The sequence below is a fragment of the Diadema antillarum genome, unplaced genomic scaffold (assembly GCF_040938485.1).
Source record: "Diadema antillarum isolate AM-2024a unplaced genomic scaffold, OU_Dant_1.0 seq00001030_RagTag, whole genome shotgun sequence".
In the NCBI taxonomy this organism is placed as follows: Eukaryota; Metazoa; Echinodermata; class Echinoidea; order Diadematoida; family Diadematidae; genus Diadema; species Diadema antillarum.
In genome coordinates this window covers 174,485-180,198 of record NW_027271863.1, presented here as the reverse complement: position 1 = coordinate 180,198, position 5,714 = coordinate 174,485, and the positions used below count along the sequence as shown (strand labels likewise).

Sequence of the window (5,714 nt, the reverse complement as noted above, 5' to 3'; positions counted from 1 at the left end):
TTCTCCACTTTGCGCGATCCAGTGCATTGGCGTATACTTGAAAGGGACAACCTAATCAAGAAGATTTTTAACGGTATATTGAGTAAAAAAAAAAAAGAATGCCCACTCTCCAAACAATGCAATTCTGACATTATTTGGCACTAAAATTAAAAACAAAAAACAAATGTAGACTTATACTTGTCTAAAGAACAATCTGTTCATATTGCACATAATGGTGTGATTGATGAACGTCACAATTATCTACCCAATCGCAAAGACCACTCATAATCTCGTCCAGGAAGTATCAGTGATACAAAATTATTCAGAACAGATATATTATATAAATCCCTTCAATTAATTGGCAGTCAATTGGCCGTCGATTTAGAAGAGAGACACTGTATAAATCAGGGGGAAGAAACTTGTTGATAGTTCTAATACTCAGGTGGGTAATGCACACTATTAATCTAATCTGTATGTACCCGTTGTTGAGAAGACCACTTGATAATAAATATGTTCCTACATTACTACTACAACTTCTACCTCTGCCATTACAAACTAAAGCTTTCAATATTTGACTCTATTTTGTTTTAATGCTGCTCCATTATTACTAAGAGCACTGATAGAGGCGTGATGCTATTACCACATGATTATGACTATGTTGCCAATGTTATTTTTTTTCTCTCGGTGGTGATATTACCACATACATGGTTAAAGATCGCAGGAATATTATACCTTTAACCATTCGAAGCTGGATCCAGAAACCCGTCTTGTTCTTGCTAGAGTCACTGGTGAATATGGCTGTGAGAGGTGACGCCGAAGTGTTAAAGTTCCAATTTCGTAGTGGAGCATCGTTCCTCTTACCAGTACAATTCCTAACTACTAGTAATCCTGTGCGGCTATTGTATTCATCCTTCTCGTTCTCCTGGGTGAAGTAGAGAAAATCGCCGCCGTTTTCCAGGGAAAACGATTTAAACTCGACGAAAATGATGCTTCCATTTGGAACTTGGAATTTCCAAAGATAATAAGAGTTGTCTTGGTAGTTGGAAGGGTAATTTGGTGTTGTCAGGTTGAATGATTCCTCTTCTTCCAGCCATGTGGCCTCTGTGAATAAATGAAATTTAGAATAATTGTGACCCGCTACAACAAAAGGATCCTAAAGTCGCTGACGGGCGAGCAAAGCATGGCCCAGAAAAGTGCTATTTTTAGGCCTTTCCTTTGATCATTCAGCTTCAAAATTTCGGCAGATGGTAGAAGATACATTAGACTACAAAATTATGTTAAAAACAGAAATCCGAACGTTTTGACAGATTTTGGTGATCTGACTTTAAACTCGATTTTCTCGGCTCACTCGTCAGCGACTTTAGAATCCTTTTGTCATAGCGGGTCACAATTAATATGAATGTGTGGACAAATTTTGGCAACGGTTCTTAATCTTCATAACGTTATTATCGTTAACCTTAAAAAAGATTCGGAATGACATTTGTTTTGAAAATCCTGACCTTCTGATTGTCAATTGGGAATACTGTAATGGAAATTTTCAAAAGTTTAAAGTGACAAGTCACCTAAATGAAACAAGCACATTTATTGTTACTATAATTATTATTATTATTGTTATTATTATTATTATTATTATTATTATTATTATTATCGTTATCATTATTATCATCATTGTTATCATTATCATTCGTGAATGCAATATACACAAGAAGAAGTCCATAGGTCAAATGAATACTCGAGTGACATTTCCTGTTTCAAATAGTGAAATCAGTCCATTAAAGCTTGGGAAAATTAAATGCGTAAAGCCAGGCAGAACAGACAGTATTTTGGAGGTCCTATCAAAATCGGACTGAATGTAATAAACAATAATTGAAGTGACAGTGACATAAGTACATGTATCGGCAACACATTTAGACTGACAGTCATAATTATTCCCATAGTTTGGTTTTTATCAAACTTCAGACTAATGTAAACCATTAATGTTTTTTGTTGTTGTTTGAAGAGTTTTTATGTTTCTTCTTTTATTAGGAAGGGGGAATCCTGTTCTTTAATTGTTAACAAAACACATAGTTTCTTGTTACTTTTGTGCATGAACATGCCTGTGTGTTATTCTCACTCCAAGACAACAGAAAGGCAAAAGAGCCTTTTCCGTGGTCTTTAATCAAAAGGTAAGAGATTTGTGTTTCACTGCAGGTTCCCCCCCCCCCAAAAAAAAAAAAAAAAAAAAAATGACCCAGTAGGCCTGGAACATCAGCAGGTCAAAACCACTCTTTCCTGCGAAACACGTGGAATTGGAAACGCCGCATTTTTTTTTTCATGTTCGATTGTGATTGAACATCTGCCATTCTTTTTAGGTTGCTCTGCTCAATTATTGGAGAGGAAACTTTGGACAAATGTGAAATCAAGCTGAAGTCAACTTTACCATTGACGTGATGTCTGTTGTCCATAATCGATAGAGTCATTTAATTATACTCGTAGTAAAACCGGGCAAAATCGGTTCATAACATTTAAGACATAATTGTCGAAGAACTGTCGAATTGTATTCTTTGTAAATTGTTCAACATTTTTCTTCTCTCTGAATGTCTTTTTCCTTCTTGCAGTTCCCTGCTTGCATAAAAGAGGTCTCAGAATAAGATACGTACATCACTTCTTATTGAATAACACAAAGAATTATCACAAATTTGTTATGATGATGAAATAAATGAAAAATTACAATGGTACAGAACTCATTGTATATTTACAACAGTGTGATCGATGGCTTATACCGACTTTAAGCATTAAATTTGTCAGTTGTTGATGTGAACGGCCTGTCTCACCTTCCTACAGACTTTAGAGAAAGTTTTTACTAAAGAATGTTTTTAATCTAAGAAAGTTTTTACTTTCTTAGAGGTATTGCTTACCATCGCTGACCATTGAGAGCAGCAATTTGAACAACGTTCGAGTTATCACATTTGATCCATGCATATAGTTGTATCACAAAACATCGTACCATATAAAAATTTCGCAATAAAACCTACAATATAAAGAGACATTACTATTTTTCTCAGTACATCGTACTGCAGACGGTATATAACAGAAACAATTTTATTATATCTATTGTCATATTTTGTACATATAATAATACATGAAATTAATAAAATTGATCGAAATTTTCACATTGATTTTTTCTAACCCTAACTCACATTTTAGACCTATTTTGAAACACTAACACTGGGTTTCTGTTTCATCTGCAATAATGGTAAATAATGCCTTCAATTCATTTATTTCACTTTAAGAAAGTAAAAACGCTCCTTGCTTTAATGTGGTGAAGTTATGGTCATCAAACTCACCTGGTATCTTTACTGCAGTCACAATAATTTCAGCGTTCCTATGATATCTTCCTGAAGAAGGCAGATATCTTATCCGTACAGTATTACTTATAGTGGTAACATTATTGGGAACTTTGTTTCCACCGAAAGTAGCCAGCTTTATGAAGTTCGTTGTGTCGCCACTGAGATCGTCTATATCAAGGAAGTCATATCCAGCACGGAGCCGAAATGAGTTGAATGAAATCTGAATTCTCTTCTCTTTGTTGGTAGTTATGTCCCACGTTTCTGGTTCAGAGTCACTCCTGATTAGTATTGATTTGCTTCCCGTCACATTTAACGATGCTAAAAAACACACACAAAAAAGACAAAAAGCAAATGAAACATATTACAAACACTGTTCGATAAAGAGTTCTCAGAAAGGGTTACTGTCAACGGAAAAAAAAAGCTAGAACAAAGCGAGATTAGATAAGAAATTTAGAGATTACACCAAATTCTACATTTGGTTTGATCAAAGTATTCATAGAAACAAAAATGAATAGTTTCAAACTAGTCAGCATTTGTTTACGTTGATATTTGTGTCACATTCTTGAAACACTTGCGTATTCGTCTGTAACTAGTGTAACTGTTGGTGTAAATAGTGTTGATACTAGTTAATACTAGAATTTATTTCACAATATCAATGTCCTTTGCAATATCAATTGCCACGTCATTTTTGTTTCTTATATGTTATTGTTAACATAAGTTCGAAATACATTTTCGATGGGCATCGAAGAATCTCGTAGAGCTGAATGAAAAAAAAAATGTATGTCTTTGCCAGTTGGACAGAATTTGGGCTTACTTTTTTAGAATGCTGATAAAAAATATAGATATCTATAGACTACGATGTAATATTTCTTCGTGTTTCTCGAGATGATGACATATTACACATCAATTCTTGGCAAAACATGGCACATAGCCCCGTAACTTAGAATATATGGTAGGACTCATAGAGTCAAACAATGATCACAGTCTTACTTTTTATCTCTACACTCGGATGAATAGACCAGGTAAAGACCAGAATCCACACACTCAGACAAGCCATGTTATCAAAAGTCCAATGTGAGCAGGTAGGAATTTCAGCCTATCAAAAATGGTATGCACCTCCTTCGCCTCCGGTTAATCGCATTTTTGTATTGGAAAGGAGTGTTCTTACTCCATATCTATTTGAACGTCGTCGTTTACCGTAACTGTCGATCTCCCTCTCTCCCTCTTTCTCTCTCTCTCTCTCTCTCTCTCTCTCTCTCCAGACTACAGTCAAATTTTCTTGTCTCTGCTTTTTTTTTTATCTCTCGCTCCTTGTCAGCCATCAATCACGTTAATTTCACTCTCGTTTTCTAATTAATGTGACGGTTTTATCACGTCACGAGCAATTGTATTCGTATACAAATAATCGTGTAGAGCTTTACGTTCCAAATCGCTGCTTACTAGCGAGACATAGCATGCCTAAATCTAGATCGTCTAGCCCCTTTAATTCAAACCAAAGTTCTAATAGCGTATGTAACGTTAACTTTAGTTATTTTTTAAGAAAGAAATATCGCTTCATTATAAGCCTTTACATTTTGACAAAGAATGTGTTGATACCGTAAAGATACTTTGCATCGAAACGATATAGTTTTCCAAACACTTATCGCTTTTACATCACCTGTGGTGTGTTTCTTTTCAAATTCGTAAATCAGTCTAATAGTCAGAAGTGTTTAAAAAAAAGAACTCCTAAGCTCTTCCGAACCCTTAAGCCATATGTTTATTCATATATATATATATATATATATATATATATATACATTATTTATATATATATACATTGCAAAAAGTCCGGTGTTAAATAGTGAACACCGAGCTGGTGTTAAATTTTCGGTGCTCATTTATTGTGTTAAGTTAACACCTCCGGGTGTCATTTCCAAATATAAAACTGTTTTTTGAAGAGTTTCTTAGTAACTGCACTTCTTGTTGATATTTAATATAAACAAGACGATCAAGAATTTTACACTAAAATACTAAATTTTTGAAAAAATCGTCCCACTTTTCACGAAGAGACGGGAAGCCGCACGGAAACCGTGCGGCTTCCGTCACTTCGTGAAAAGTGGGATGAAATGTGAAAATAAATGTACACCACAGTAACACCAGCTGGTGTGGTCTCTTATTGAAGCTGGACGGGTGTTAAAAATTGATATTTACACCAACAAATATCAAATCAACACCATGTGGTGTCATTTTTTGAATTAACACCAGTACAGTGTCAAAATAACACCAGGTACAGTGTCAAATTAACACCACGAAGTGTCATGTGAACACTTTTCAACACCATCACAGTGCATTTTCTACACCTGTGGGTGTGGTCCTCTATTGAAGTTTGATCGGTGTTAGATTTAACACCCATGGTGTTAAATCTAA

At 34.9% G+C, this 5,714-nt stretch overlaps 1 long non-coding RNA gene across 1 annotated transcript; it reads right to left on the bottom strand.

Moving 5' to 3' along the window:
• Positions 1-974: 974 nt before the first annotated feature.
• On the bottom strand, positions 975-4,423 carry LOC139742880 (uncharacterized). Its single transcript, XR_011711728.1, has 3 exons — positions 4,299-4,423; positions 3,306-3,626; positions 975-1,080 (listed from the first exon to the last, which is right to left on the bottom strand). It is a non-coding gene; the product is annotated as an uncharacterized lncRNA (long non-coding RNA).
• Positions 4,424-5,714: the final 1,291 nt, after the last annotated feature.